Below are 10,860 nucleotides of genomic sequence, written 5' to 3' on the forward strand. Positions count from 1 at the left end.
TTTTGAGGTTTCTTTCCTGCTTGGTGGGATCACTTGATTTGTGTTTTTCGGGTTTCTTTCCTGCTTGGAGGGAAGTCTTTTTGGTTTTCAGCAGGATTTCCTTTAAACAAAAGTGTCCTATTCCCTGGAATAAGTTAGTTTAAATAGTGTTTAGCATTAGCGTAAATAGGGATGCCCATTAGCAGAGGCGTAGCAAGGTTGGAGTGGGCCCAGAGACAAGATTTTAAAATGCCCCCCCCCCAAAGTCCAGGGCCTCCGCACACCCCAGGCCCCCAAGGATTTAAGTCTGATATTCCAAAATAAGTATGCTGCCTGCAAATACATTTCACTGAATACACACACACACGTCACAATATATAGTGATATACATTGAGTACTATACATTTGTATTACTTTTAATGCCTAGAACACACTAGAAAGATGAATTATTAAAATGGGCCCCTCACTTCAGATTAGCAAAGGAGACTTTCAACCATGCAGGGTGAACCTATGTTTGTTTTCTCAGAATTCTGAACAAATTCAGTCAAGTTTGATTGCAGGAGGTTTTTCACAGGAGGCTTTTAAAGCCCTTTAAGACACATCTCCTCTGGAATGGAGGTGCTGCATTCACATGTTGGCCAGATTTACCCTGAAGTCCCTGCAAGTTATTGGGGAGCAGTTCACACACAAGAAAAATAAAATAAAAGCACCACACATGCTTCACAGTTCTCACTCAGACCTTCTGGGTTGCAAAACAACTTGAACATAAGTGCATTTATAAATGAATGAATGAATAAATAAAATTAATAAAATACTGTTCCAGAAGTTTTTGCAATTTTCTGCCATGAAACAAGCCACTTATAGGACTTTTTAGATAGTTTTTTTTAAGTCAGCAAATTTTCCAAGCTGTTTCAAAATAAATATTCAGAGACTTCTCGGTCCCTCCCCCCCCCATATCCAAGCCCTATGGCAAGCAGATCCCTATATATGGGGGGGGGCGGGAAAGGTAACCACAAAAAGGAGTTCACACTCTACCTGGCAAATGCTGGGCTGGGTTAAGCAGGGCAGCAAGGGGTCTTCTGCTGCAGAGAACACTCTGGCTGCCTCCTCCTTCCTGGCTTGCTTGGGCCCTACTCGAGTTCAGGCTTCACTGCGGCCTACACGGAGGCCTCCGTGGAAGCCCCGCCCACCCGCCGATCAGCTGAGAGGCGGGAGAAAAGGAGCTCTTTGCAGCTTGTCTGCTGCTTCGATTGCGGGCCAGCAGAACAAGCAGGAGAGACGGCGAAGAGGGCAAGTGGCTGAGGGGCCTTGGGGCTGGGCAGGGGGCAATGGGGAGTCACGTGAGGTGCCTCTGGGGTGCCCCTCCAGGCAGTGGGGCCCCCAGACAACTGTCTCCCCTTGCCCTATCATTGTTACGCGCCTGCCAGTTAGCTACTAGGGGTTCTAGAATACAAATTGTAGATAATAATTCCCTATTTCCCCCTTCCAAATATTTTGTTTCCATTAAGAACAGTACTATATTGATAATTCAGATTGCTGATTCCCTAGGCAGAATTTCTTTAAAAAGGAAGCCTGCTTGTGTCAGTCTGATTGTTGCCATCATGGGGGGGGGGGGGGGACTGTGTGAAATAAAGAAAAATGCGGTGGAAAACTAATGAACCATATCAAACATTAACCATACTCAAAAATTTATATAGATACTAAATCACAATTCCTATATACAGTTTAGAAAACCAAATGCAATCAATATAAATGTAAGAACCATAATTAACCATAAACCAAAATATGATTGTTGCCATCCTAGAGAGAGAGAGCAACTGTAACTGGTCATTTCTTTCTCTGCCCATAATTTGTATCTTTTACTCTCTGTGTCAGCCTAACGCCACACTCTCCAAACATTTTTTCTCCGTCTGTCTGCTGCTTGTTAGTGACATTGTGTCAATTCAAATCCATCTGGCACCAGAGTGGTGTGTTGTTGTTTTTTAATACATTCTTCCATTTGTGATCAATTTGTTAATCCCCTGCTCCTACACTGAGAAAGAGTGAGAGTTATTCCTCTGTGTGACTGTGAAGAACCCACCACCCACCCCAACTAAAGAAGCAGCAGCAGAAGCATCCCATTGGCACTTGTGGGGGGGGGCACTCTGCTGTAGCCCAGACCAGCTCCTGTGCTTCACCCACCCCACAGCTGCAGCACACACACACACACACACACACACACTCCATTCTGCTTAGGTCAGTCCAGCCCCCCTTTTAGGCCCACCCCACTCTGCCCTTCACCCCCCTCATCCTTTGCAAAAAAAAAATATTTTTCTTAAAGTCAGGGATTTGAGGAGGCAGAGGGAAGGCAGCAGTTGCAGGGGGGTGTTTCCTGCTGGTTGTGGTAGGGGGCAGCGACAGGAGATTATTCCCCGAGTCACCCCTGCACCTGCTTCCGTGCACAGGCTAGACTTCTCCAAAGACAGCACTAAGCCAGGAAGGCCAGCGGCCAGGCAGAAGTCAGGGGGTCAGGCCTTGCCTGCCAGGGAAGAAGGTGTTCTTCTTCTAGCAAGTGTGGAGGTGGTGCAGGCTTCCAGTCCAACCAGATCCACCTTGCAGCCCTCAGGGGGCACTGTGGGGGATTGGAGCCCAGGAATTGTGTCTGAGGAGTCCGTGGAGGAAGCCCCTGTGCTCCCTGGGCCTTTCCAGGCCAGCTCTGAGGGCAGTGCTGGTGGCGTGCCCGAGAAGGAACCAACAGAAAAAACGCCACCAGCTAGGTGACTCCATGTCGCAAGAGCATCCAGCAGTGTATTCTGGGATCACTTTGAGCTTTGAGTTGGTGGTCCTAGCCATGCTTGTTGTACCCATTGCAAGACACGTGTCAGCAGAGGCAGGGACCCTGAGCACTTCAGTACGTCCGGTCTGCTGGTGCACCTAGAACGGTGACACACAGATCTGCTGGAGACCTCTGCTGGCAGTGGCGCTAGGCTGCCACGTGCAAGTAGCAGTAGCTCCAAGATGCAGTCAGTGGCTCCTGCTCAGAGGCAGGAAAAGCTGACTGAGAGGTTGGTGCATCCTCTGGGCAAGCAGTCCGATCACCCAAAGCTGGTGTAGTGGTTAGAGTGCTGGACTAGGACCGGGGACACCCGAGTTCAAATCCCCATTCAGCCATGAAACTAGCTGGGTGACTCTGGGCCAGTCACTTCTCTCTCAGCCTAACCTACTTCACAGGGTTGTTGTGAAAGAGAAACTCCAGTATGTAGTACACCGCTCTGGGCTCCTTGGAGGAAGAGCGGGATATAAATGTAATAAAATAATAATAATAATAATAAATAACAACCCAGGCCATTGAGGAGATGATTTCTCTGGACGGCCAGCCTTTTAATATCATGGGCAATGTCGGCTTATGCCATCTGCTCCAGCTGCTCGCCCGAGTACAAGATCCCCTCATGCACCACATTCAGTAGGAGAGTGGTGCCCTCCCTGTACCACGCTTGTAGAGAGTCTGTGCTGGGCAGGTTGCATGCAGCAGGGCCCAGCACCACTTTACTATGGATCTCTGGACGAGCCGCAGCGGGCTTCACACTGTCTTCATGTCCCTTACAGCCCACTGGTGGGGGCATGAGGGTGAGGGGGCCTCTGACTCCACTGGAGCTTTATCCATCTCCTCCCATGCAGGCAAGACTCGTTGGGCAGTGTTGCCTGTGGAGGCGATGGACGCAGACCACAAGTCAGAAAAGTTGGCAGCAGTCACGGAGAGGCAGTTGGGGAGTTGGCTAGCTGGGGAGCCAACCCTCAAGCATGGCTTCTTGGACACCGACAACACAGCAAACATTCCTAAGGCGGCCAAGCAGATTTATGGTTTGCACATCGCTTGCGCTGCACACACCTTGAACCTGGTGGTGCAGGATGCGCTTGGGACTAAGGTGGCAAAGGTCAACCACAGGCAGCAAAACCACCTTATTGTAAACCGCCCAGAGATGAATGTTTGGGGCGGTATACAAATTTAATTAATTAATTAATTAAATTAGTTAAAACCAGATTTTTGACAAAGACCAATCATTTTCCTTAATGGGACGCCACCCGCAAGAACCAGGTCTATAAAACACATTCCAACGGGGTTTATGACTCCCCTCGGGTGGGATTAACCCAGTGAGTGGGACTCAAACCAAGTGGGACTTTGACCCACCCTGTGCACCTGGACTATAGTGTCCAGGCTTGCACAACACTCACCCGTTCCTTGGGACTCTAACCCTTGCGCGCTTCTCAACCAATGATCTGCCTCTCTAGACTCCTTCACTTGTGGTAGCCACTCGGGGGCTGCTCTGCCTGTGAAAAAGGACCCAGGAAACTTCCCGGTAGCCGGCATGCCTTTTCACCCAGCAAGAGCCCCGGAGGGGACGCACCACCCAGTGGGGTCCCTGATTGCACCCCATATCCGAGCCACGGCACAACTTGATGTAACAGGGTAACCTTGTCCCCAATAAGGAGGTTCGTTCCTGGGTGGATGGAGCCCAATAATCATCAGCCCAGACGAGATAACAAGATCAAAGGTTTATTTACTCTCAAGCAGTAATGGTATTGTTTGGCTCATGCTCAAAACAAGACAAAGGACCATACAGAGAGCATACATTTTATACTCTTAAAATTGTTCTCCAGAACAACATGTTGTTCAGCTACATAGCAAATACGTCATCATGACTTGCTAAGATTAGGGAATAACCACAAACATGCACGCAGGCAGACAGACAGCCTTATCTTAAAATTGTTCTACATTCTAAATCCATGGTCACTCTAACCTGTGGGGGACGGAAAACTACCAGAGAGAATACACAGTAGTAAGCATCCTTCTAGCAGAGCAGATCCTTGAGTTTAGTTAAACATAATGGCGTTGCTTATGTCAAGCTGTGAACTTCTATGCATTTCTGATTTACTATACATCACACACACACACACACACACACCTTTCTTTAAAGACAAGCAGCAGCACACAGCACAAGTCCAGAGACACACACAGACCCAATTCTCTCCCTTCCCCCCAAATAACCCAAACAATCAAAGCAATAATCATCAATCAATATGTTGTGTTGACAGCCAGTTCATTTCTATTATGATGGTTTGGGGGTTTTTGCCATCAGAGTCAACATCAACAGTGACCATAATCAACAACATAAGATAAGAATTCATTCAGGAAGGAAGTAGAACCATTAAAAAGACATTAAACTCATTTTGCATGTAAACCAACCCCCACAGATGATTTGGGTGGCTGGGTGGCTGCAGTCCGGGGGGGGGGGTGGTGGCTGCCGCTGCCTGCCCACTGCTGCCACCCAACCCGCCCCTTCCACCCTCCGTGTGAGAGGAAGGGCCCAGCTCCACTGGCAGAGGAGAGGCAGGCCTCTCCCCCACCACCTCGGCAGACCCTTTCTCAGACTCTGAGCTAGAGTGGTGGGCTTCAGGGGGGCCCACTGAGCGGTGAAACTATAGGGGGAAGGGCCCCAAGAGGGAGGGAGAACCTGGCTGCGTGGCTGCCAGCCGTAAGATCCTCACCGCCCTCTGCCTGCTCTCCCACACCAGCAGTCTCCTCCACCACCACTGGCAGTGCCCCAGCAGCACCTGGCGCCGCCGAGGGAGCCCTAGTGCCTCTGCCTCTGCGATTGCCGGCAGAAGGCTGGAGGAAATTGAGCCTGTGGACAAACCCCTCAGCTGGGGCAAAGAATTGTGCAATGGGGAGGACCGGGTTATCCTCAGGCTCCCCACGTCCTCTCCTTCCTCTCTGTGCCACAGCCACCACAGGCACAGCCCGCACCCAGCCTCTCCCACCTCTGCCTGCCAACCTTCTGTGAGGCCTGGCCACAACATGCCACTCGTGTTGGTCAGACATGGTAAAGTTTTTCTAAAGGTGGGAGACTGTACGAGGAAGGCCAGAAAGGGGCAAAAAAATAATTTGGAAGGGGGGGAAGGGGCAAAAAAAGCCAATTAATTCGGAGGCGGGAGGGAAATTTGATGGGGGAAAGTCAATTGGTGGGAAGGGAAGACTTTTTGCTGTGGGGGGGGAAGCCAATTTAGGTGAGGGGGAGGAGAACCTTTTGAACCTGGGGTCAGGTGTGAAGCCAATTGGGGATGGGGATGGGTGTTTAAATTTGGGGAAAGGGTGGACCCCTGGGTGGGTGAGTGGGTGGCACGGGCAGTTACTAGGTGGAGTAGTTGGGGGGGGCAAGTCTTTTTAGTATGGGGAAAATGGAAGATGGGGGAGGGCACAGCACCTACCGGGGAGGGACACAGTCAAAGCTTGGGGTAGAACCTGAAAATCAAATGAAACCCTTCTTTAGTGAACAGTGTGTGGATTGGGTTGGGGATGGTGGATTTTAAGTAATACTGCAGTACCATACCAAGCAACCTTGCCTATTTTAAAATAGCACTTTAACAAAACCCACCCACTCCACCCAAACCAAGCAAGCAAAACACATATAACATCATATATCATAACAACAATGACCTGGGGGGTGGGGTGGGGAACCTGTTAAAACAAGAAACAACCTGCAAGAAAAGCAACAACAACAATTGCTTCAGCAACACAACAGTAGAGTACATCTCAAAGTGTCCCTCCCCACACCCAAATGCATTTCAAAATACAGGTGTCCCTATTTAAAACCACCAACTAGGGAAAGGGGACAACAAAAGGTGCACACACATGCGCACGCACATTCACCCCTCTTCTTCCGATCCTTCTCCTGCCGCACACTGCTGGTCACAGACGCGCCAACCAGCCACCCCTGGGCTGGGACACAGACAGGGCGGCCACGGGGCACAGGCAGCCAGGGTGGGTCAAGGACGTTTGGAGGGGCAGAAATGAGGAGCCAACACTATTTGTGTGACTCAACTCACGCCCAAGCAGAGACAAATAAAAAAAAATACTTTGAAAAAAACCAAAAACCGATGGCAGGGACCAGGTGAGGTCGGTGGTACTGTGTGGCTGCAGCTGTGGGAAGAAGGGATGAATGAAAGAAGGAGAGAGAGAGAGAGAGAGAGAGAGCAAAGTCAGAGAGAGTGAAGAAGTAGAGACTCAGAAAGAGAGAGAATCAGAGAAACAGAGAAAGAGAGAAAGGAGAGAGAGACAGACAGACAGACAGAGAAAGAGAGGGAGACAGAGAAAGAGCAACACTGGAGGCGGGGTGTGATGCAGCAGGGAGGGGGGATTCAGGGCAGGGGACAGCAGCAGCAGGCCCAAGAGCCGACAGCAGGGGGGGTGTTGGGGTATTACTGTAAAGGGGAGGGGAGTGTGTTGGGAGGAAGGGGGCAGCCAGCCCAAGAGAACAGGGGGGGTGAGTGGGGGTAGTGATGCAGCGGGGGGGTGTTGGGAGGAAGGGGAGGGGGAGCAGAAGTGGTGTGGGGTGGGGTGGGGTGGGGTGGGGATCAGCACAAGCAACAAGCAGGCAAGAAGCAACAAAAGATAACAACCAGAAAAAACCAAGAAAATAACTGAGCAGTGCAAACTAACAAAAGAAAAACAAGCGGGGTTCAAGAATCAATTGGGGGGGGACAACACAAACAACAGCAACAGAACCCACCAAGAACTCTTGCAAACCAAAAAATTGAAAAAAGTTAACATCACAGCAGCAACCCAAAATCCTAAAGAAAACCAAACTCGGGCAGGCAGCAGCAGAGGGTGGGTGGTGGTTGAGTGGGGGTGGGGAATCTAGTGGGGGGGGGAGGGCAGGAGCAAGGGGGCAGCAGGAGCAGGCCCAGTCCAGAAGGGGCACACAAATCAATAATTAAATCAGGAAGCAATAAATATATAAATTAACAGCAGCAGCAACAACAAGAAGCAATAATCAGGAATCAATCCAAACAATATATAATCAAGTCAATGGAATAAAACCCGGGCACAGGCAGCAGAAGAAAAACAGAGAGGGAGGGGGTTGCAGAGAGGGGCAGATGTGTGGCACACAGGAGGAGGAGGGTGAGGGTCACAGGGCAGGGAGACCAGGCCGGGCTTCAGGGCCTAGGCCCCGAGCCAGGGACTGGACTGGCCTGGGTAGGGATGGGATGGCAGCAGGGACTAGAGGCAAGAGGCAAGAGCAACAATATTTTTTTAAAAAGCTGAACAAGGAACAAAAACAAAAAGCACAAATAAAACAGCACTAAATAAAACCAATGCAGATGGATGGGGGTAGGGGTGGGGGAAAGGGCCAACTAGTGGCCAAATGATAAAGGAGGAATGAAAGAATGAATGGATGAGGAAAGGAGGACAACAGAACAACAAGAATATGGGAAAAGAACAAAGTAAGTAACAGAGACAGACACAGGGCAGAGAGAATGGACAAAAGAAAGAGCAGGAGGTAGGACACACAGTCAAGGGACTCACAAACAGACACCAGCGAAGCAAGATCCAGAGATGATAATCCCACAACTGCAGCCAAAGAGAATTTTCCAGGCATGAGGCTTGTCTTAAATGGGTTTGAAACTCCCTCCTTTGGGAACCCCCACCTTTGTACTCCCCCCTCCCGGCCAACAGGATGCCAGCTCTCAAACAGTGGCACAGCCAACAGCCTACCAGAGCACAAGACTCATTCTGGCCAATCAAAGGATCAAGAGCCCAGCCAATGCAATGCCTGAAAAATAGCCTCACAAAACGGAGGCCAGGAGAAAAAGTTGAAAAAAAGGAGCCACAAAACGGAGGACACACAATTCAATCAATAGAGACCCAATAGATCCCTATGGCACATCCTAACCGGTTCGAATTGGTTCGAACCAGTTCGGATCAAACCGGTCCTGATTAGGTTCGAATTCGGACCAGGAGGGCTTGAAAAGAGCCCGGTCTGGTTCGAATTCGAACCATCGAACCGGTACAAATTCAAACCGGTTCGCACATCCCTAGCTGCATGTAGAACACCAAATAGCTGTTATGGACTCTTTAGAACAGTGTTTCTCAACCTTTTTGGTGTTTAGGACCGCTAAATTCTTCGTGCAGAGTTTCAAGGACCACTACATTCTTCATGCGCAGTTTCCCAGACCAGCAGTTAGTAAAGGGGTTTCAAGTCTGTCTGTCTGTCTGTCTATCTATCTATCTATCTATCTATCTGTCTGTGTATCTATCAGACTTCTATACTGCCCAAAACCTGCATCTCTGGGGAGTTTACAATTAATATAAGCATTAAAATAATTAAATTTGGAATCTTTTGCAAACATGGAATATTAGGGGTTCTCAACCTTGGGTCCCTCAGTTAAACTCCAATAACCTCCAACCACAATGGCATTTGGCCATTATGGCTGGGGATTATGGGAGTTAAAGTCCACCAACATCTGGGTACCCAAGGTTGAGAACTCCTGAATCTAAAAGCCTGGGTGAACAAATTTGTCTCCAGTATGTCTTCATTATGTGCGGGGTGGGGGGTGGGGGTGCTTCTGATTACTCAATGGAGAGGGGATGTTGGGCCATAAGAAAAATTCAAAAGCTACATGGGGCCAATGAAAACAACACACAAGCAAGCTTTTGAATTCCCCAAAACGCTTCATCAGGCTGGATGTCAAGCAAAGTGAAAAGGAGGTGAGGAGAGGAGAGCTGGGCAAGTTCAGTAGAGCCAGAAATCTACAGTTTAACCCTCTCATGATGGAGGTGGAGTTTTAGCAGGAGTTGTGTAGTCGCAGGGCCGGATCCAGACGACATTAGTCAGGACCACCCACTGAAATTAATTTAGTCATCTCTCATTTGTGTCAATGCTGCTTGGTCATGATCACCTAGCTTGATCTGGATCCTGCTCTTAGATGTGCACTTTGTGAGGCGGACCTAATGAAACCCACGCAACTCCTCCAAAACTCCTTAAAAACGGTTACATGGCAGGTGCTGGGAATGGGTTTTTTTTAACGGTGAAAGAAAATGTGAAGACGAGCGGTGGGGACCTGGCATTAAAGGGAAGGGGGTGATTCTGAGATGGCGGAGGGCATGGGGCGTTGTAGTGGTGGATGCCTCATTTTCCTCACTGGGGAGATGAGGCACTGTTCAGGGTGGGTGAGGCAATGGTGCACCGGACCACGCTCGGAAGGTTGCCTGGGTCCAAGAGCTGCCACCACTGTGCTTGCGCACCAGAGTGTAGCAGGTGTTCCCCCATCCTCTCTCACAACACGCACTTCTGTGCCCCTCTCCCAACTCCCCTGCGTGCGCCAATCACACCAGCCTGCCTTTGGGGCCACGCAGCTCACGTGGTCCCACATGCTGCCTGCGCATACCTGCAAGGCGAGCCAAGGCAGCCCTCCCTCCCTCCTCTGCTTAGCCCTTACCGCGGTATGATCCCGGCCAGAGGTTGTCCCCTGCACCCAGCAAGGTCATAAAGGGGACTGTGGTCTTCCACCGGCGGTGCAGACCAGGGGGTTATAGGGGGCCGAGGGACCACAACACCCCACCAATGCAAGAGGGAAACAGCGTTTCCTCTCAAGGTGCCTTGGCCGCAACAGGCAGCTGGTTTTAAATCGGTTTGGATCAGACACAAACTGTGCTGGGGCATCAAATCCCCAGGATCACTTCATTCCAGTGCCATTCATCCAATGACCCTTTTGCATGAACGCACAAAATGGTATCTTGCCTCTTCCCCATACCACGCTGCCGCCCTCCTTGGTACGCGTGCTTGCTCCCCCTTCCCCGAGGAAGGCCCACCTGCACTCCCTTTTCTGCAAAGCCCAAACCAAGGCGACCCTCCTCCCTCCCTCCGCCACTTAGCCCTCACTGTGGCATGATCCCAGCCAGAGGTTCCACCCCCTGGCGAGGTCACAAAGGGGACCGCCGTCTTCCACCAGCAGTGCAGACTAGGGGGTTACAGGGGACCGAGGGACCACAACGCCCCACCGATGCAAGAGGGAAACAGCGTTCCCTCTCAAGGCGCCTCGGTCGCAACAGGCAGCTGGGTT

The sequence above is a fragment of the Hemicordylus capensis genome, chromosome 6 (assembly GCF_027244095.1).
Source record: "Hemicordylus capensis ecotype Gifberg chromosome 6, rHemCap1.1.pri, whole genome shotgun sequence".
NCBI classification, from domain to species: Eukaryota; Metazoa; Chordata; class Lepidosauria; order Squamata; family Cordylidae; genus Hemicordylus; species Hemicordylus capensis.